This window comes from Phocoena phocoena, chromosome 15 (genome assembly GCF_963924675.1).
Source record: "Phocoena phocoena chromosome 15, mPhoPho1.1, whole genome shotgun sequence".
In the NCBI taxonomy this organism is placed as follows: Eukaryota; Metazoa; Chordata; class Mammalia; order Artiodactyla; family Phocoenidae; genus Phocoena; species Phocoena phocoena.
Genome location: NC_089233.1, coordinates 40,486,676 through 40,509,824, shown reverse-complemented (window position 1 = coordinate 40,509,824; position 23,149 = coordinate 40,486,676). Strand labels below are relative to the sequence as shown.

Below are 23,149 nucleotides of genomic sequence, written 5' to 3'. Positions count from 1 at the left end.
AGGGAAGACTTAAAAACTGGGTTTGGAGAAGTGTGGGGAATATTCACATGTAGTGTTTTCTAATTAGACTCCTTTTCTATAATTTTGGGTTTTGAGGTCAGTAAGGATGTAGCACAGGCCGGTCTGTGCCTTAAGAGAGAAAATGCAACACAGAGGAAGAATGGCATGAACCTAACCACTTGGGAGTCTTGGGGAAAAGTATCCCAACCAGGTGTCACAGACCTGTGGGAGAAGCGAGTTACATCTGAGTCGTCCGAGCTGCCAAGCTGAAACTGTCTTTCCTTCCTCCCTTCTTTCCTCCCTGCCTCCCTTTCTTCCTTCCTTTCAACACATTGGCTACTAAAGCAACATTTTTACACTCTGGCTAAAAGCACTGCCTCCTTCTCAATGTGACAAGATTAGTTAGGGTTTGCCAGAAGAAAGCCCACACTTACTAAGTGGCTTCACTCAGTGGTGAAATTATTCAGCTGACTTGGAATTCTCTGCCCATTTGGGTGATGGGGCAGGGAAGAGGACAATTTAATAAGACAAACTGATTATTAACACCGAGTCCAATTTCCCCACGAGAACATACTGCTAGTGAGAAAGGAGGTGTATTTTGGAATTTTCTTTATGCCTAAGGCGCACAGTGAAGAATACGAGTGGTGGGCCATTTTCAATGCACGTGGTGTGTCTTTTTGTGCATCTTTCAGGTGGCTGGAATTTCCTCGGCTTGGGTTGATGGAACCATCGGTGTGGTGTATTTGCCACCCAGAGGAGAGGGGTCCCTGAAAGCTCAGGGTAATTCACAACACCCTCCAGTCATTTACAGAATGACTTCTGGGGCCTTCTTTTTCCCATAAGATAAGAGAACTGGTTTGAGGAGGTCCTTTGATGCGCTGATAATCTCCATTTTATAAATAAGAAACTGATGTTCCTGGGGGGATGGACCAAGTCCTGGGCCACCGCATGAGAAGCAGGTCTCGAGAACTCTTTCCAGACCAGTGGTTTTCGGGACACCGCCTGGAGTAATTTGGTGATTATCTGCTGTCCTAAGTTAGCCAGACATCTATTTTCCTTTCCCCTTGTTGAGACTAATGAAAGAAGACATAGTGACCATTCTTGAACTGTGAATCTGACAGGTCGGAATTGGATGATGGATTTCTCATCCATCAGTGTTCTTTGGTTTCAGTTTCCTTTAGTTAGGAAGTGTCCAATCACCACCAGGGGCCTCCGAAAGAATTCACCTTTGCTGCCGCCGAGTCCCACCAGGATCGCGGGACATTCTCTGAGAGGTGATGTCTCTTATTTATTAGCAGCAAGTACATGGGTTCCTCTCCTCCTGTGAGTCTTTGAGCTGAACAATAAGCACAGGTTTTGCTGTCTTTTTTGGGGATGCTAACAGCTGTTTGGGGCGTTTATTAATGCCAGAGTTTGCCAAGGCTGTGTCGAACTCGAAGCAGTTTTCCAAAATTGTACAGAACTAGAAAACCACACTGCTTTACCTAACAGAAACAAAAGTGTCTGCTTAATCCAAGTACATGAGAGCAGCCTTTAGCAATACTGGGCAGGGCCCACCTGAGCTCTCCTGCTAACTATCAGGACCCTTTCTATGTTGCCATCTCCTTCCAAACAAGGTACACTGGCTTTGTCATCGTGGGCTGGCGGAAGTCCTTTCTCGCCTCCGTTTGGTTTCTCCAATGGACTTTCCTCTCTTCACTTGCCCAGTCCGCTGCAAAACCAGGACATGGAGAAAGTCGGGACACGTTCAGAGTTTGCTAACCTTTATCTCAGCTCCGCCTCGCTGCCTCTGGATGCTCTGATGTGTTACTCTGTGAGGACAGGAACTGCTATTTGAGGACCCCGTGCTGTATGCACGGTGTCCTGTGAGAGGCTCTGCATGGTTTCCTACTCAGGTGTAACAGCAACGCCATGAAACTGATATCGTCAGCAAGCGCCGTGTTACAGGTGCAGAAACTGAGGCTCATCGAGATGAGGTAACTTGCCCAACGGCCCACAGCAGGAAGCTCACCCCAAGCCCAGCGCGACTGCTACTCCCATGACATTCTCTCCCCACCCTTCCTCTTCCCCTCTCCCTCAACTTTGCTGCAAATGCATCTAGAGTAGGGCTAGCAAAGAGAAATATAACGTGAGCTACACATACAATTTACAAATTTCTACTTTTTTTTGTTTGTTTGTTTTGTTTTTTGCGGTACGCGGGCCTCTCCCTGTCGTGGCCTCTCCTGTTGCGGAGCACAGGCTCCGGACGCGCAGGCTCAGCGGCCATGGCTCACGCGCCCTGCCGCTCCGCGGCATGTGGGATCTTCCCGGACCGGGGCACGAACCCGTGTCCCCTGCTTCGGCAGGCGGACTCTCAACCACTGCGCCCCAGGGAAGCCCAAATTTCTACTTTTGAAGTAATATTTTTAGTTCAAAAAAAAGTAAAATATTATATTGCTTATATGTGGAATCTAAAAAAAATGGTACAAATGAACTTATTTACAAAACAGAAGTAGAATCACAGGTGTAGAAAGCGAACTTACGGTTACCAAGCGGGAAAGGAGGGGTGGGATAAATGAGGAGACAGATTGACATAAACACACTACTATACAGAAAATAGATAACTAACAAGGACCTACTGTACAGCACAGGGAACTCTACTCAATACTCTGTAATGACCTTTATGGGAAAAGAATCTAAAAAAAGAGTGGATATATGTATATGTATCACTGATTCACTTTGCTGTACAGCAGAAACTAACACAACATTGTAAGTCATCTATACTCCAATAAAAAGAAAACAAGTAAAAATAAGCAAGTACAATTAATTTAATGTGTTTAAAAAGTGAATATATCCACACGATAATCACATAATTATATCACATGCAATTGATATCAACATATTAATGTGCTATCTTACATTCTCCTTTTCCACACTAAGGGTTTGTGATCTGGTGTGTTCCACACTCACCACACACCTCAGCTGGGACGCGCCACCCTTCAAGGGCTCCAGAGACACCCGTGGCTGGTGGCAGCCACGCTGGGTATGCACAAAGAATGTCCCGTTTTCCATCTTTGGGTTATTTCTTCTCAAATCGCATTGTTGCCGTTGGACCCATTCCTCTGCCTTTGTGATCAACACCTCGGATTCACTGTCTGCCTTTTCTGAATCATCTTCCTTGCTTTCCCACACTGCCGGCTGTTCTCAGGTGGTCCGCCCACCTGCATAAGTTCCCTACAACATCACCCAAAGGGACACCGGCTTGTCTGGCTCTCTGAATGCGCCCTCTCTTTTATACCCCAACATTTTATATTTCCATGGTGTACGTTCCTGGAAACATCCCAAGGCAGACCTGCCCAGTCAACACACACCCTCTCTCTGCCCCACCCCCCTAGTCCTGGGTGTCGTCTTCGCTTGCACAAGATCATTTAAGAGGCTTGGGGTGGCCATCCCACTGCCAGCTCAGGTATGGCATCACTGCACGTTAATGGTTTCATCTGCGGTCCTTTTACACACCTCGTCAGGCATTCTGTTATTAAATATTTACCGAGTGCCAATAATGTCAGAGACACATCCTGAGGGGCTGAGGAAGAGGTAAGGATTATTCCCATCTGGACTCCGGCCTGTTGAAGTTTACACAGCTGTGTTTCAGAGAGGCCATTCTAGCCTTTGATGAGTGAGAGCTCACAGCTTCTGAGCTGAGTGTATCCCTCTCACTGTGAAAGTCACCTCAGTTTCTTGCGATGCAGTCACCTTATAGTATCTGTAATCTGCATACCCTCTCCCCACAGCTTTTAAGCGTTCTGTCAATACCCACTACCACTGCCATCCATCACACACAAGTATACACACACAGGTACGCACAATTACGCACACACAGGTGGACAGGCTGCCCGTCTGCTGTAAGTCGCATATGATGTGGCAGAACAACTCTCGAGATGTTAAAAGAAAAGGAAGGGAGAGAGGGAGAGGCAAGCCGGCCTGGGGTCTCTGCAAGCTCTGAGAACTGTACACTTTGGCTCTCGCCCACCACATGGACATGACAAAGTCCTACTGAGTATGCATTTACGGACTCTGGTAAGTATGTCCCCCTTCTTTCCTCTGATGATGCAAGATGACACAGGTGTAGGCTGTCACCCAATCTTGTCCCTTCTTGTTCACAGAAACTGACACCCAAGGTAGTCGGGAGGGAACCTCCCCAACAGCGAGTTATGAGCCCAGGAGAGTGGAGGCGGTCGAGCAAATCCAAACAGGGAATTTCAAGAGGAGGCAGAAGGAAGAAAACCAGATCTTTGGAAATGCTTAACCTCCAGGTCAGAAGCGAATGGAATCAGCTGAAACCAGATGCTGTTTCATAATGAAATTATATCAGGCCCCTTTGCTGGAGCCCAGAGATCCAGCTGGTCAACAGTGAAGGAATGAATCCTACCGGGGCACAAAATGATGGAAAGAAACGCCACTACTGGGGGAAAGTAGGGGGACCTGTTCTATTTTCCTAAACTTCTGAGGAGATGGCCGCGGGAGGAGCAGCTATGCTCTAAAGACCTCAACAATTTGGTGTTGGAATGATGTCCACATCAGTAGGATGTATTGGGTGGTCTTTCCCTCAGCTGGGAGGCAGCTGTGGAGACAGCAACACGACAGGGCTGAGTTTTACTTTGCAGACGCCAAAGCTGTCTGCAGAGATCTGGGGATGTGGGAGGAGAGCTGTTCCTATCTGCTTTTTCCTCTGCTAAAGGGAGAGGCTTAGCGGAATTTTTCTATTCCTGGCTAAAGCCTGAGCCCCAATTTTGTATCCTACGGGGAGAGGATTATTTCCAGAATGTACTAACAATGAGACATTCAAAGAAAGAAAGAAATTTTTCTGAAGATAAATCTCTAAGGCAACGGAAATCTTTTAGGTGAGAGGTAACTAAATTGAAAATTGTTTCCAAGCCAATAAAAGAGCCAGCAGCAAGGAAGTGAGTAGCTTCTTACACAGTCAGCAAAATCGTCTTTCTAGTTTTTGTTTCATGTTTTGGCTTTTGAGATTTTGATATATTTTGAGCCCCAAGAGCAGATCAGGCAGCTGAGGTCAGGCTGTTTGGTCCTCTAGGGAGTGAAGGGAAGGAGGAAAGAAGGTAATAACGTAGTGTCTCAAAAGCGATCCTAGGATTCGTTAGGAGGAAAGTTGAGAGTGTGCCCCACAGGGTGGGGGATCGGCAGGAGAATGGCCTTCCGTTGGAGTCCTTTAGTACCCAGGAGCCAAAGGAACAGAAGGTTCCCAGGCTAAAGGTCGCCTGTCCCACCAACAAGGGCGGTGGGTCTCTAGAGGAGACCAGGAGGACGCAGAGTACAAAGAAAAGCAAGACTCATGGTGCGTTATAGCAACTGCACCAAGGAATTTGTTCTCCTACGCCCATCCCGAGGGCAGTGGAAGGTCATATGGATGTGTGATGGGGAAGAGGGAGTGATCGTTAATTAAAAAATAATACCATTTCTGTCTTAATTTTTGGAGATTTCATTATACTATAGATGTGGATGATCTCAACATCCTGACTCTCCGTTTCTTGAATTCTTCCCGTCCAAGGGTCTTATCCTCCACCCTAGCTCAGATACCTGTGGAATCACACCATGGTAGACTTTGTCATTATTAATACCTCAAAGCCATCCCTTCCACCCTGATCACTTCCTCCACCTTCCCAGTGTATTCCTCTAACATCCCGACTCCAACAGTCCTTTCCCTAAATAGAGCCTCCATCTTGAAGCCACGAGGACCAAAGAGAAGCTTTGCCAGCCAGAAAGATGACACATCAATTACACTGCAAAGGCACGGCGCTAGCCCTTGAACTGACTCCTGGGAAATCCCTCCCTGGAGATAAATAGGTACCTATGAGTTTAAGCCACTCTTCATTGAGTTTTCTATCCCCTGTAACTGAACACAACTCCAGTGATGCAGGGCCCACCTGAGCCGTGGCTCCAGTTCTCCTGTCCCGTCCCCACTCTCATTTGCTCTCAGACCTCACTGGCAACTTGGTTCAAATGTACCTACCACGCTCACCTTTACCCTCATTTGCTCTGAATTACTGCCTCTTTTTAAGTTTTTCAGTCCAGTTCCTTAAACTGCTCATGACTTTCAAGGCACTTCCTCTCTCAACCATACGTAGCGATTACCATTCTACCCAGGTATAATGTACGGGTCTAGCAGACACAGAGAGAAGGCTCGGAGTGACATCTCCTTCTGCAAAGACCTAACTTCATTTTGACTGCTAGGCTTCAAGTTCAAAATAAAAGGTAGAAGTGAATTTCCACTTTTCTTGTCCACACGGACATGGGCACACACACACACAACACACCAAACCTCAAGCTTCTTGAATTGTGATTTTGTGGCTACACATGTGGCTCTCAGGCCTGGTCCATCAAGACCTTTCATATCATGCTCCTCCACGTCTGACCCCTTCTGCTGGCTGCTGCCATGGTCAGGAAGATCTTGGAAGCCACACGTAGAAGATGGCAGAGGCCCCATGGGTCCATGCCCTTGGCTGACCTGGAAATGGGCTAACCCCACTCCTCAAAATGTTGTGTGAGGAGGTGTTTTTTGTTCGGTTTGTGCCATGATGCATTTAGGGGTCTGTGGTAGGCAGAATTCTGACGACCCTGGTGATACACATACACTTTCTTGCAGTTATTCAAACCCTAATATAGTTGCTGCTAAAGACAGAATTTGCCTGTATAATTAAGATCTCTAAGCAGGTGACTTTCAGACAGGGAGATAATTCTTGGTGGGGCTAACCTACACAGGTGAGCTCTTCCTGGTGAGAGAGATTCAAAGAGGGATAGGTACCTGCCTTAAGGATATTCCCCGTTGACGGCTGATGCTTGATTTTAGCCTCGTGAGACACTGAGGAGAGAACCCAGTCACAGCGTGCCTGGACATCTGACCTACGAATGGTGAGAAAATAAATAGGTGCTGTTTTAAAGTTCTAAGTGTGTGGCCACTTGTTACACAGCAATGGGAAACTAACACAGGGTCTATCTGTCACTGTAATTAACCTCCCCTAACTGGCACATTGGCCTATTTACTTCAGCAGTGGACTCCATGTAACATCTCATTGTCAAATTTTTAGAAAATTAGTGATAAAGAAAGCTTCTAATTAATGACACAGATTTTCCAAGGCCGTTATTTATAGTGTCAGTGTATGTGAAAACAAATACCTTACATTGCAGGCCAAGCCTTCTAATTTGTGACCAGCGTGTTCCTTGAAAGCAGAGGGGCCATTCTAACTATGCAACACCAGGGAAGGACAGACACCAGCGGGTCAGAATAGATACGGCCGGATCGGCGTTGCTGAGAAGGGCCGAATGTCAGCCTGGCTTGTAAGCCAACACCTTTCAATGCTAGAGCCACATTCTTCCACGTACCGGGGCTTGAACTAATCCGCAGGATGACTGAGAAAGCCATGCAAATTCAGAGGAGAAAAGAATGCAGCCAGAAGAAGTCTAGTATGACTAAAAGTGGCTGGGCATTTTTTGGTGATCTGGGAGGGAAGGGGGAATCCTTGACGGTACCACAGCTCCCAATACTTGGTTGTTTTGCTAAACTCTGCAGCGACCGCTACAAAGATGTCCTGATTTCTGGGCTGTGCCCAAAGCAGATTTATCCAATTAGAGAGAGGGTGGAGCTACCACGAGGGCTGAGGTTTATTAGAAATCATGAATCTTCTCTTGCCCTGGCTCTGGGCACCACCAAAGGAACGGCAGTTTTAGCACCTGCATCTGAGCTCGGCTCAGGGTGAAGGGAGGGTGGGGGAGGGAGTTGGTTTGGGCCTGGTCATTCACCCAGCTGTGCTGAACAAGCACATCTCTGCACCGGAAGGGGGCTGGGGAGGGAATATGACAGCAGCCATGTCGATGTAGTCACCTGTGAGATTCTGGTTCATTTCATTTCACTCATTTTCGAACAGCTTTATTGAGGTGTAATTTACATACCATAAAATTCACCCACGTAACTGTACAGTTTGATGAATTTTGTCAAATTTTATACAACTGTGCAACCATCACCACAGTCCAGTTTTAGAACACTTCCACCCCCCACCAAAGTTCCTCCAAGTCGATTTGTAGCCAGTCCTTGCTTCTACCCCCATATGCGAGCAACCAATGATCTGCTTTCTATATCTTTAGCTTGACTTTTCTACAAACTTCACGTAACAGATCACACAGCATCTAGTCCTTTGTACCAGGCTTCTTTTGCTCACCTTAATGCCTGTGGGGCATCCATGATGTGTCAGGCCTGGGATAGAGTGATGAGTGAAATTGACACAGTCCCTACCTTCGTGGAGAATTGAGACTAGCAGGGAGACAGATGTTAATCAAACGATCCCATAAATAGCTGTATAATTACACATTCTGATAACTGCTATCAGAGGAAGGGGCCCTCTTAGCTCACACAGACAGGAGATGTGATCCGATCTGGGTCAGAGGAGGCTACAGAGAGGAGGTGATGTCTTAGCTGAGATCTTAGGGATACACAGTAATTAACCTTACGAAGAGGGAGAACAGACAGCTGAAGGAATGGAAGGAGGTCACAGCTGTGGGAGCACACGGCGGGGGTGCGATGGGTGGGTGGTTAAGGAAGGACACGGGGGGGTGCTAGCCTCAGCCTGATCCGGAGGAGGACTCTGGAGTGTGAATAGCCCCGGAGAGCTGTCTCACCCAGAGGCAAGAGCCCATGGGTTAATGGGCAGCAGAAATGGAAAGTAAATAGAGCTGCGTACCACCTACTTCTCACCCTGTGATGTTCATACGAGTTTCCAGAAGATCTTCCTGAAATGTAGCTTCCGATTCAGTAGATCTGGGCGGGGGTCAGAGATTCTGCATCCTATCCGCCACCAGATGACACCCGTACTGGCGGTCCATGGACCGTACTCTGAGCAGCCAGGACCGAGAAGGCCAGGTAGTGGATTCAGCAAGGCAGATGGTACCAGGTTTCCAGGCTGTGCAACTACATGAAGGACAGCTCCAATTTCAGAGAAAGGAGAGTCCATAAAGGGGCCAGGTTTGGGAGGCAAGGCCTGGATTTACTCCTCTGCGCAGACAGCTTGAGAGTGAGTGCTTGTTACTATGCCACAGAGAAGAGAATCTCCGACTGGAAGAGACCTTCAAAACGATTCATCTGCCGTTCCTGAAAATGAAGGGAGACCATGCTTCCCAGTTCTTGGTGTTTCCTGCCTTGTGGGGGGCAGGGGCGGGAATGGGATGGGGGATAAAGAGTGATGGGGTAGGGGAGCAGGGCTTTGGTTCTTCCAGTAACTTCTGGAAAGCAGCTCTGTTATATATATTGATGAGATTTGGTTTACAATCTATTTCTAAAAGAACCAAAAAACAAAAATAGGGGGAGGAATGAAAGGAATTGGTATCATGCGACATCAAGAGACTGTGGCCTGATTTTTGGCCGTCACAGAAAAGTCCTCTTATCATCTTGGCCCCAGGTTCCTCCACAGGCTCAGGGGTGTGGGGAGGGTGTGGCTGGTTCCGCCCCAGCCACAAAATGCTCCTCAACAGCTACATACTGGGGAAGGCCCAGGGCAGAAAGGCTCAGGCCAGCTACCTGCTTGGAGGATTTTAAGGAATGGTGTTTACTTCTAAGGAAATGGAAGCATCCTACAAATCAATCGGTTTGTATCAGTAAAAGGGAAAGCGGAACTTAAACAGTTCTCTGTCTCTTCCAGGAACCTGAAAACGTACATGCCTCCAAACTGCACTTCATCCCTGCTCCGTGGACGCGCTGCAGGCTGTCCCTCGGTGGGGGCAGGTGGCCTCGGGATACACGGGGGGATGGGGAAGGGAGGTGGCAAAGCAGCAGGACCCAGACTCTGCATCTCCAATCCTGTCTCTGAGGGACTCGGTCATAACATCCCTTCTTTCCCAGGAAGGGCCAGGGAGTACGGCTGACCTAGATGTTTGCTTCCTTTCAACTCCACATGGGAGCAAAAGTCGGAAAACAGAAGCCCTTTTATCTGGTCTTAATTAAACACAGTCTGCATAGAGGGAGCTGCTCTGAACAAGGGTGGGAGCAAAGCCAGCTGACCCCAGGGTAGCAGCTCTGATGCGGAGCTCAGGCGTACCTGGTACCTGTATGGAAGCTGGGAGTCCTTTCTGCCAGGATTGCATTTGTCCCCCTTCCTGTCTGAGCTACTCACCAACTCAGACCTGCTCCCGAGGGCTGCCTAACTGTGTACAGCAATGTGTGGTCTTCCCACCTGCACGGTGAGCATCTCGAGGGAACGAGCCCCTTCTCCTATTCCCCGTGCGCATTCCTCACACCCCCGTCACCACTCTGAGCCTAACAAGGGCGCTGTGTGGTTCTTGAACACCATGTGAGTTCGCTCCCGCTATGTCTTGTGTTCATGATAAACACACACAGCCTTATTCCTCCTCTATCCTCAGACCCAGTGCTAGGAGGAAGCGGCATCCCTCCTTGCCGCTCCTATCCCCCTGCCTGTTCCCCTTGGTGTCCTGCAGGGAAGCTGATCTGAGGTCAGAGTTCAAGTTACTAGTGCACAGGTTGCTTCACTCAAAATAACCTGCGTGTGCGCCTGCTCCCTTTCTTTCTGTCCCACACGCGTATCAGGTCCAAAGTGGCGACTGTGCCACCTCGGCCTTGTGCATATATGTCCACCAAACTATCAGAGTTTGGTGCTGTGGTTGTCAGATGCTCACCTAGTTCTTCATTTTGCTATTGTCCTTTGCTAGGAGATGCCCCCAGACAGGTGGAGTAGGCGTGGTGATTACCAAGCACCCCCCATCACCTCCTCCTGGGAGAATTTCATCCTGGGGGCAAGAATGACACCGCTCGGGCAGACTTCCGGTTGCACATCTATGCACAAGCGCTAGGATTTCAGGTGCTCTTTCTATGCTTTTTTTTTTCCTTTTGAGGTCTCTGGTGATGCTATTTGTGCGCCCTGCCTGGATGGCTAGAATCGCAGAACAAAGAGAAGGAATGAGAAGCGTCCACCTTCCAGGCTAGTTTCCCCGCTCCGCAGGAAGACAGGGCGTCGTCTCACCTGGCTGGGTTTCTAGGGGGCCAGGTGCAGCTGGCCGGGCAGCTCTCAGCGCCCCTTGGGGGAGGAGCCTGAGATGTCAACACTGTCATGTGGAATCGCTCTCCCAGCCTGTGGCTGGTCCTTTCTGACAACTTCAGATGTGGTAGATGAGGTCCTTAGTAGGTAGTTTTGATTTTGGAAAGTGGTCCAGACTCTCTGGAGGTAAAATATGTGAACCCAGCGGATGGCCAGGCTACATAATCATATTCGCGATGGAAACAAAGAATGAAGGTAACACAAGGACCCTGATTTTCTAGAGGTACTCATATACCCCAAACTCTTCCCCGATAAGGAAGGGCTCTGAAAACGCTTGGGATAAGGGCAGGTCACTGGAATGAATGTGTGGCCTCCAGGACACTGTTCTGCAGAGGGCACGGCTCAGTTCAGTGAGTACATTCTGGAATCTATGTAAAGGCAAACCGTGCTGTTTACACCAGGAATTTCACCTGAGACAACACTGGATTCTAAAGCTCAGAGCTTTGCCGTCCTCTTTGCACAGATACTACCCTTAGGTAACCAGCTGTCCCTGGAAACCTAGTTTATTTTTCAACTTAACCAACACTTACTGGTTGTCGGCTACCTACAAAGCGTGGTGCCTAGTTCTTCCCAGAACACACTATGCAGTGCTTCCTCTATGGCCTCTGAAGACTTCCCATCCCACCCAGGGCTCCCTCCCCAGGGCTCCTGCAGGAGCCTCCGGGTCACCTCTTTTGTTACTCGCCTTTGCATCCCCAGCGCCAGCACCTGCTTGGCACATAACAGGACCTCAATAAAGACTTGCTAAATGAATACTTTGCGGGCCAGGTCCTTCAGAGGCTCACAATGACAGCCCAGTCTCAACATTTTCTATGCCCCCGCACTTCAAAGAAACACTCTCTCTCTCTGCAAAAATCCACCAGTGTCCAGTTTCCCCTTTCCTTGTCAGGGGTAGTGACACATGCGCCATCTGCCAACTTCACTACTCCAGGGTTTCTGTAGAGATAGGAGCGCGATTTCACCCGGGCCTCAGCATTCAACAGCCAGCTCAGGTGTGCCTGCTCTGGGCACTGCCTCTCGATGCTGCCCCCATCTCTCCCCTTCAGACTCCACCTTCCAGCCCAGCTACAGGTCCCCCAAACCGACTGGTTGATTTGACAATGTTTTGCCAGGGGGGATCCCTTGGAGTCTCATTTGGAGGTGCCATTGGTTTGGATCCCTGCCAGACTGTAAACGCTTGGAGGCAGGAATGGAGGCTTTATCCTCATTCTCTCCCTACTCTCCCGCCCCCGCCCCCACCCCCTGGCAGGGCTGGTTGCCTGCACGTAGTAAGAGTGTCACAATGCGTGTTGACTCATCCCTTACAGCTGATGACTTGAAAACCAGGAGGATGTGGGAGAAGAGGAACTTGGATAGACCAGCTGGACACAGCTCGCCTCCCACAGGTTTGCTTGCTAAAGTCCCAACTGGTAAGCATGTCCTCCCCCCCACCCCTTTTATTTTAATGATGCTAACGTGTCTGATATTTCAGGTGAGCATTTTATATTTTAAGGGGGACGTTCTGGAAATAATGACCAAGTTCCCAAGAAATGACTTTGATGAGGAATGAGACCACGCATCCTAAGACTGGTTCTGAGGTGTGAGGATGCTGGGATTCCAGGCAAATGGGGAAGGGGGAGGGGGAGGGGGAGGTTTCCACAGCCTTGGATTACACCTCCAAACCGTCTTCCTGCAGGATGTGTCATAACCAGGGACATCACAAAGTAAACAGTGATACTTGTGAATGAAAGCTTTACATTGACTCGGGAAGGAAGCGGGAAAGAAAGAAAGGAGATGGTTGGGTGGAGCAGGAGACCTATCCCCCAGAGCATAAAACATGTGTTGGGATGGAGAAGGATTAGGGCAGCCTGAACATCTAGAGACGTCTCCCAGTGCACTGCCATTGTCAGCGTTATTACTATTATCAACTCTTTCACAGAAGTCATCGTGAGTTTGGTCTAAAAGGAAGGTTTAAGCAAAGTATGTTCACACAAAAGGGAGAACAGAGTAAAAAACTGCTTTTAAATCAGAATGCGTGAGCTAATTGTATGGGGTTTCTTATACCAGCCAGCTTTCAGGTCTTCACCATTTCACGTTCTTACCAAGCACGGTTTTTCAGGGTTATCCCACAAGAAGCAGGGGAGGGGCATGGGAGAGTACTAACTTATTTGTAATTTTTAAATTACTTCAATGTTTATGCATTTCAAATACATTTAAAGTGACATTGTTATTTAAAGAGATTTTCTTTTTTTTTTTAAGATGAAAGTTACTTTATTTATTTTTATTTATTTTTGGCTGTGTTGGGTCTTCGTTTCTGTGCGAGGGCTTTCTCTAGTTGGCGGCGAGTGGGGGCCACTCTTCATCGCGGTGCGCGGGCCTTTCACCGTCGCGGCCTCTCTTGTTGCACGGCACAGGCTCCAGATGCACAGGCTCAGTAGTTGTGGCTCACGGGCCTAGTTGCTCCGCGGCATGTGAGATCTTCCCAGACCAGGGCTTGAACCCATGTCCCCAGCATTGGCAGGCAGATTCTCAACCACTGCGCCACCAGGGAAGCCCGAGATTTTCTTTTTATTAACACTTGTCACTGATCTTTGGTGATTGTAACAAATGAATTAGGACTACGCTATAAAGGAAAGGAAGGTCAGAGATGTTTTGCTTTTTCCTCTCAGCTTCCTTTACCATTTCTGAAAATAATTTTGGAAATAAAGCAAATTGAATGCAAACTCTTCCCCATTCCTGCAGCACAGAATATCAGGAAATCCGTTTCGCCAGTCTTCATGCACTATTAACCACCCACACGTAACACATGGGATGTTTATTCCTCATTTTGGCACTGGCTTCATCCCTTCCATACTGTTTGGAATGTACAATGTGGAGGAGTTGGTGTTACCGGCCTCTGAGAACCTTCTGGTTTCACATTTCTGTAAAGGAACAGCTTTTGCATTTTCAAGGCAGATTAGAGAATGAGTTTGCATTTTAAATGAGCATTCTGGGCTGTGCAGGTTGTGCCGGAGCAGGACCACCCGAGTCTCTCACACTCCTCCTCCTGGCAGAAGGGACCACCACTTAGAAGGCAGATTCTGGAGTGTGGGAGACCCCAGTTCTGATTCTGAACATGTTTCCTGAGTGACCTTGGATGGGCTACCTGTCCTCTCTGAGCCTTAGTTTCTTCATTTGTAAAATGGAGCAGATTATAGCAAATATGTATACGTTTTTATTTTTTTGTTTGTTTTTTTGTTTGTTTTTTTTTTTGCGGTATGCGGGCCTCTCACTGTTGTGGCCTCTCCCGTTGCGGAACACAGGCTCCGGACGCGCAGGCTCAGAGGCCATGGCTCACGGGCCCAGCCGCTCCGCGGCATGTGGGATCTTCCCGGACCGGGGCACGAACCCGTGTCCCCTGCATCGGCAGGCGGACTCCCAACCACTGCGCCACCAGGGAAGCCCATGTATACGTTTTTTACTGTGTCTGTGTTATGAGTACTGATGTCCATCATCCACCGGTATCGAAAGAAGATGGGTCCAGGGTCTGTGCTAACCACCTACCCACACTGTGAGGCTAACAGCTGTGCCCCTGGCAGCTTGAACTCCTGGAGGAAAAGTGTGAGTAGCAGACCCAGCGAGCTCTTGGGCCATTGGTGTGAACAGCACCCTCAGCCAGCTGAGATCCAGCGTGGGTGTGCACTCCAGGCTGCCACCCAGGGCTGCAGATGGCAAGAAGCGGTCTCTGTGCTTAGGCCACATTTCACCGGTGACTCAAGGATCCTGATTTATGTTTCCTTTGTTATTGTAACGGACATATTATAATCGAACAGTTTGATAAATTTTGACACTTGAATCCACCTATGGCATCAGTAACCAGATGAAGAAACAACAGAACACGACCAGTACCCCACAAGCCCCTCATAGTCACTAACGCCTAAGACTAACCATTATCCTGACTTATATCTGTTTTTGTACCGTAATATAAGTGGAATCATACAGTCCATATTCTTTTGTGTCAGGCTCAGTACCCTGGTGTGAGATTCAGCCACACTGTTGCAAGTAGTTATAGATCATTACCATGGCTGTGTAGTCTTCCACTGTGTGACATTAGCACCATTTATTTGTCCCTTCCAACACTGATGGGCATTTGCATAGTTTCCAGTGTTCGGCTATTACCAACGGTGCTTCCATGGGCGTTCTAGTACATTTGGTGCCCACACAATGTGCATTTCTGTTGGTGCACAGGAATGGGATTTCTGGGTCACAGAGCAGCCCCACACTGCTGTTCAGCTTCAGTCCTTACTGCCAAATATTAATAGTTTTACTAAGTGATTGCATTAATGCATAATTCCACCAGCAGCAGATGGGAGTTCCAGTTGCTCCACATCCTTGTCAACGCTTGCGATTGCCAGTCGTTCATTTCAGCCGTGCCCATGGATGCGGAGTTGGTACTGCACCACGTTTTAAATTTGCATTTCCCTGATGACTGATGGAGTTGAGCAACTCTTCATACATTTACTGGCCATCTGAATTTCCTCTTCAATGAAGTGTTTGTTCACTTCTTTTGCTCTTTTTCTTCTATGGGGTTGTCTGTCTTTTTTCTTATTGATTTGTAACAGATTTTTAATAGATTCTGAATAAGCATCATTTGCTTTGTGTGTGTGTGTGTGTGTGTGTGTGTGTGTGTGTGTGTATTTTGAAAATACCACTAGGCTTGGGAATGTGCCACTGGGTAATGAAGTGTAAAAAGGAAATAAAAGGATAAGCCTGGAAGGGATGGGGCATGAAGCTAGAACTCGATTCTCTGCTTAGGATAAAGCCCTTAGCTTGGAGGAGGACAAGAGCACGGAGAAGAGTAAGAGGAGAAGTGACAGTTCTGGAAGTCTCTGGGACAGACACAGGGAATTCGGTCTTCGTCTGTGGCTAATGGAATTCTTGCTAGTAAAGTAGGCAAAAAACAAGGAAAAACAATCTCCCTTGAAAATGCCGGTCAAGAAGAGAAAGGATATAAAAGGAACCAGAAAGGAGAGTGACGAGACCCAGAGTCATGAGAAATTAGAACCCCAGAAAATTTCATATAATCTGTAAAATACAGGTGCCCCAAACTTAGCCAAAGGAGGGCAAGCAACTGTGCAGAGCACGTGCTACAGTTCCCGAGGGGCCCTGTCTCTCAGGTGCCTGGAAATACGATCAGGATGAGGAACAAAGGAGAAATGTCCTCCTTGTATAGAAGGTCTGATTTTTATAAGAATCCCTCATCATTATGGGGCTTCTGCAGGGGGTGAGGCTGTGCTAACGAAAGCGAGACCCAGTTTCAAAACTTACAATGTAATAAGGAAGAACCTTTCGTATTCTATTACAAGTTAATCACTAAAAGGATGTTGCCTATAAGCTTAAATTACACGTAATGGCCCATCTCTGGGAACCCTGCTTCCCAGGTAATGAGCATTAAGCTAAAATACCTTTGTTTAGCTCACAGGAAACATCCTGACCAGGCCCACCTGTGAATGACTGGGGGGGGGGAGGAGGAAGAAATTCACAATCCCCTCCGGAGACTTACAGGAACCAGGAAACGTTTGACTTCACTCCCTTCCCTTTCAGCATAAAAGAAGCCTGAATTCTAACGCAGGCAAGAAGTTTCTTGGGGAGCCATCTTCTCGGTCTGCTGGCTTTCCGAATAAAGTCGCTATTCCTTGCACCAAAAACTCTTATCTCAAACTTACTGGCCTGTCGTGCATACGAGCTGGACTCAGTAACAGCAATGTAAATGAAAAGACCATTATCTCTCAACGTTGCATTGATGTAGAGGGACACGAACACAGATAGTCCCCAGTGCGTTAATATGTGGCTCTTGAAGGGGTCCTGGTATTAGCACATGAACACAGGCACCTCTGACTTTCAGGAAATCCAAAGTGCTGGAAAGAAAAGGATGGTGTCAGCTGGTCCTCTTCTGATCCGCCCCTGCTTTCTGGCTCCTCCTGAGAAAAGCCAGGGTCATCTCTCTCTTAACAGCCAACACTCACTGAGGACCCGGAGAAGTCCAGCGCCGGGCAGTGTTTTATATACATCTTCCATCTAATCCTCACAGCAACCTCACGCTGTAGGTTATATTATTACCTTCTTGTCTTTGAGGAGGGAATACTCAGCTCAGGAAGGCCACGTAACAGGTACACAGTCTCGCCCCGTTCCTCGGGGGAGGCAGAATCCCAACACAGGTCTCCTGCTGCCCAGCCGCCTAATACCGTGCGGTCCTGCCCCCACCTTGCCGCTGACACGAGGCGCGTCCTGAAATCCGGGATCCCGCTGTGGTGAGATGGGTGGTCCACCATGCTGCTCCGCTGTGGGTACAAGGGGACCGTGCTGACACCACCCAGCCTCCTGTTCACAGTAGTCAGGGTCCGTCAAGTTGCCACAAACACCAGAGAGCGAGGACCAACCCCTTCCTCCAAGAGGAAATACAGGGCCAGGTCCCGGTGGGCCTTGAGTCACAATGTTTTCATCAAAGGATCAACCCAGAACCTTGCTTTATCTGTGTTTCTCTTTAAAAACACCTTATTTAACATATACTGTTGAGTCATTAGCACTGAACTCATGGCCGACAGCCTGTCACTCGTGCCTGAATGGAGCTCCTCTAACGTGTATTTTCTCCGTCTGGCACATCCCAGCCTTCACGCGCAGGAAGCCTAGACAGCTCTTTAGCACTGTGCTTGGAGGCAACGGGGAACAGCAAAATCACTCCCCAAAAGCACAGAAATGCGAAAAGTGTAGCACCAAGTGGGCTGTGAGTGGGATGCTCGTCGACAGTATCAGAGCCCAGGCAGGAGGCCGAGTGCTGCCTCGCTCGACCTAAGCTGAGAATGTGTGCGCACAAATATTGATTCGGGGGCTACAGATAAATTTTAGCAAGTAGGCCAGTCTGCAAATGCAGAATCTGTGAATAATGAGATCAACTGTGTATTTGTTGGTTGACTGATCCAAGGTAAAGAATCTTCTTTATTAAGTGCTGTGCGCTTGAGCGAACAGTGATCTCAAGTAAAATACTGAACTAGGCAGAGCAGTGACCGTGCTTTCATGCTGCTACAGATCACGAAGAGAAAACTTTCTTCCGAAGACTGCAGAGACCACTGGGAACAGCCGTGCAGTGTGTGCACTGCACAAGCCTTTCAGCTGAGGGGAGGGAGCTCCCAGCCTCTAACCAGTGGCTTAGTTCTACACCCTGTTTGGGCTGCTCTGCCCGGGAAGGGGCGCCGTTTTATCATGCGTCCAGAGACTCTACACATGCTAGTGGTGGCCTCTCGAAGTGCTCCCTGAATGATTTTCTACAAACTCCCCTGGAGGCCTATGAGGTGAGCAGGGACAGGTAGCCGCATGCTGGTATTCCTGTTGGCAGTCAAGTGCTTTGTCCTGGGATATTCCAAGAGTCACTCTTCCAATGCATGTGCTCCTTTCAAGGCCGACAAACCAAGGGGTCCTCTGGGCAGTATCCATCTGTGTCGTGTTTCCTGTAGGCAATGGAATGGACCAGCAGAGGGCCAAGGCTGCCACCTGCCGGCTCAACTATTTTCCCCATTTGGGGGTTCACTCTTGATGCTGCCATGCCTCCACCATGACTGAAGAAGCCCAGGGCCGTGGATGGCAGCTGGCTGAGGCTGGCACATGGTCAAGTCTCTAACAGACCAATTTCCATCCTGGCCTATGACGATGTAAAGATCTGCCCACAGGTGACCAAAGCCCAGTGTTCCCAACGGCCTTCTGTCATTTCCACGCCGGCCTACAGATCCTGAGCAACGTGTCTAACAGGATGCAGACAAAGACAAGTCCCAAATGACCCCCATCCTGCCTGTGGGGCAACTGCTGGTGCCTCCAACCTGTGACACCAGCATCCCTGCTCACACTCTCCTGCTTCCTGGACAGACACCACGGAGAAATCCAATCGCCAGCGGTACCCACTTTCTGACGCATCCAACCCAGGCATCCTCTGCCTCCTCCCAATACCTCTCCTCAGAGTCGTGGGCCCAGGTTAACCTCCCCCTTCCAGAGATGCTCTCTGGAAGCTCCTCTGGGCCTGTCCCCCCAGTCCGTCCTCTTGCTGCAACGATGAAAAGAACTGAACTTTGTCCTGGAGTGACTGAAGGAGCATTCCTGGTCATCTCTGATTGCTGGACTTGGATGTCTGAGAATCCCATTTTATTGGGAGGGAGAAGTGTAGACTCACCTCCAGTGGGGGCACGGAAAAGTGGATTCTAGGGTGGTTTTAGTCTTGTGTAATCTCCATCAGCAGGCCCTCCCACTCCCGACACCCCAAACAAACATGCCATCTAGTTCCAAAACTCTGTTTCTTTGTTCCGCACACACAGCTTCAACAGGAACCCCAGCCCTGTTCTCCCAACCAAATCACCTCCCCCAAAGACCCTCCTGCCTAGAAATTTGGAAGTCTTCATTTTCTCATGCTCACTTCTCCTTGGCTTTAGATCCACGGGAGCTGCTTTGTGAATTGCCTTTACCAATAGGATGCAACAGAGGTGACACCATGCCAGTGGGGAGCCGAGGGCAGCTACTGACTGATCTCTTGGGACCCTGTCCAGCTGCCATGTGACTAAACCCAGGCTAGCTCGTTGGAGGATGACAAAACAGGTGGCCCCAGCTGACAGCCCGTCATCTGCCCAAAGCCAAGCTGCCTGGCTGCTGACAACTGATGACAGACACACGAGGAAGTCCATCCCAGACCGGAAGAACCACCTGGTGGAGCCCTGCCCAAACTGTTGACCCACAGAACCATAGCTAAATAAGGTGTTCTTGGTTTAAGCTACTAAAATGGAGGGTCCTTTGTTACACAGCTGAAGCTGACTGATACAACATCATTCCTTTAGTGCTGAGATCATTAATGATCCCTGAGGGTGGTTAGTCATTGTTACTCAAAGTAGGATGTTAGCAAACTCCTGTAAAATACTCTGTGAAAAGGAGAGTTCTGTGGTCAGTTCTGAAAACCCTGCTATTATACTTTCCATATGGAGATTCATGGTCCAAATTAGCACATTAAAAGTTCGTGAGAAACCCTGCATTTAGAAAATAATCAGACAATCACTTAGCATTTCTTGAACACTTGATTAAAGAATCCTATTGTCCACACAACACCTATGGATATCTTTCTTTCTGCAGTGTCCTGAGAAAACAGTTTGGAAAATGCTGTTCCAGATCAATAAAGGAGTCTTGATTCCCAGCCTGCAGACCACAGATCCGCTGAGAAGCCCGAGTGCTTGTAAGGGGGTCAGGTGTCTACACAGAGATAGTGGCAGGGTGGTTGCAACACCCGTCAGATGGCAACCAGGCATCCCTACACTACAGAATAGATGGGGGGCGGACCTCAGCTCTTGGCTCCCAACCACGTGGAGGCTTCCATGCACCTGCTGAGATCACAGGACTGGCCACCAAGAGGTGATGTGAAGCGGCCTCTGGAAAGAGCTGAAACAAGACAAGTGCTGCCTCCGGGAGGTGGACGAGCTGCCTGGCAGAGGTCGCCAAAATCCTCTATTTACAGAAAACCAGCACTTTGTAAATACCAAGCTGCGCTATTTATGTAGCTGTTTCTCATCAATATATGTGGGAATTCTGTAATTATCACGAGTGCTCTTCAAAGGCTTCCGGAATCTCAGACACATGAGGGTCACAGATAGAGTCGGCTGAGCCCTGCAAACCCCGTGCCCTGGGCTCCTGCTCTTTCACATGGCCTGGCTGCTTGGGTAAGAGCAAAGGGCAGGGCAGGGCCCCGGCTGGAGCTGTAACCAGGGTCTGGCCTGATGGCCCCTCTCCTTGGGGTGTGGATAGGGGAGTAACGTGGGCAGACTGCAGGCACTCAGGGGTCTGGACACAGAGGGATGTGAAGCCCATCCAAGAATGCCCAGCCTGCCCTGGCGCTGGACTCGAGGCTGGCGACACTGCCCTGGCAGCATGGCCACAGTCCCCGGGGCTACCCCAGAACCCCCGGGTCCGCTGGCAGCTTATAGGAACTGGGAGGTTTCTAGAGCTGTGACCAGAATAAAGGCTTTGAAAACTGAGCAAACGACGTGCTCACTGACCATGCCTGGAGTCCCTTCCAAAATCATCATTTAGGTCACAGCCATGGAAGGGGGCCTCTCTCCCCACCGCCTCTGCTCTGGAGCCGTGCACCTGGGTCCAACCCCAGCTGTCACTCCTGAGCTCTATGCCCCGGGCAAGTTGCCTAACTTCTCAGCGCCTCAGTTTCCTCACCTGTGAAATGGGGAAATAATCCCTACATCCTAGGTATTATGTCACTGACCCTCTCAGAGCCTTGATCCATCACCAGAACGGAAACGAGAACAGCTCACGGGAGGAGAAGCTGATGTACACACAGTGCTCTCAGAGCATCTCACCTTCCGTTACCGTGTGATGTTTCTCAGTTCACGTCTTACAAGATGTCCGACCCCTGGGAGGTGAGGACCACGTCCCCGTCCTGCATCACTCACTTACAAATGTCTCCATAACTATTTCTTTGATTCAACCCGAGATATTTACGCAACATTGGTCTAAACACGATGTCAGCAATTTGCTCCCTTGGACCATTTACTCTGCCAAACCTCAGTTTACTCATTTATAAAATGGGAGGATTAAGGGAGGAGGTGTGAGGAAGACTCTGCATGCTCCTCCCCATGTGGTAGAGCACCAGCCAATGCCATTCCCCCTCCCCCTTCCCTTCACAGCCTGGAGCAGACCAGCTGGACGCCGCGTTTGTGCATTGTATATTCACAAGTACCGCGGTGCTCTCTCCCGCTCTCCATTGTCAGCATCTTAATGGGAGAGAAGAAGTTCGTAACTACTTGGTTGATTGTTTTTCTGAGCTTCTGGGAAATTCTCTGATGTACCTGGACCACCGCCAGGCCCACTGATGGCTGAAAAATGACGCGGGAGCATTAGTGGCCTGTTACCCTGGTGGCTGAGCTTCAGCTGAGCATCATCGGGGGACCTTTCTGTCCAGCTCACACCCTGATGCCTTGGGTTCGTGCACAGGTAACGGACTGCAGTATACGTACCACCGGCAAACTGATTCTGGAGTTGTCTAGCATCTTGCCTCTAGCCATGAATATTATTTGGGGGGCAGTGGCTCTTGTTTCTCTACAGAAGTCCTGCTCCTTATATGAAGCAGCTGTGGGCCTTTGTTCCACCCACACTGGTCACGTGACTTGATATAATGCCAGGGCCATGGAGATGAGCCTGTTCTCTTGTGACAAGAAGGTACAGAGCCTCCAAGAGTGCCTGGCTGTACCCCAGTGCTGCAGCTCCCAGCCACCACCTGGCAAGTGTCACTTGGACAATAATATCAATGCTTCTTTGTGTTTCCAGGCAGCCCAGGCCTCCTCGGAAGGGGCTGAGTCCCAGGGAATCAGACCGTGTTGCGGCTGACCAGGGATGGACGCTTGAAGTCACTCGTGAGCCCTTTCACCTTTTTCTGCACCAATTGTGGATCTTGGAGTTGGACTGAACCTTGAGAACATTTTTCTCATTTAAAGGTGAAGAGGGGCTTCCCTGGTGGCGCAGTGGTTGAGAGTCTGCCTGCCCATGCAGGGGACGCGGGTTCGTGCCCCGGTCCGGGAAGATCCCACATGCTGCGGAGCGGCTGGGCCGGTGAGCCATGGCCGCTGAGTCTGCACGTCCGGAGCCTGTGCTCCGCAACGGGAGAGGCCACAGCAGTGAGAGGCCCGCATACCGAAAAAAAGAAAGAAAAAAAAAGGTGAAGAGGCCAAGATCTGAGAAGGGCAAGTGACCTACTCAAGGTCATAGAGCTGGACAGTGGTAGCTCTGGGACAGAATGACCCACTAGCACTGAGCCATCATGGAAATCAACAAGCTGAAGATACTGACCTCCTCATCCAGCCACACTCTCTCTCCTTTGGTGAATGGTGCCATCGCCCATTTACCCCAAAGACAAATAGAGAGAGACCCTCAACTACTCAGACTAACAGAGACTACTCAACTGGTTTGAAGACATTCAAAGCGGCATCGCTCTCCTGTTGATGCCCAGCAACTGCTACTTCTTTGCACCTCGTTAGAAATATCACAACGGGAAACACTCTAGC

General features: G+C 49.2%; 1 protein-coding gene across 1 annotated transcript in view; it reads right to left on the bottom strand.

Annotated features, from left to right (window-relative positions):
* SLC24A3 (solute carrier family 24 member 3) overlaps positions 1 to 23,149 on the bottom strand; it is a 463,454-nt gene that overhangs the window by 150,581 nt on the left and 289,724 nt on the right. The window lies entirely within an intron of this gene.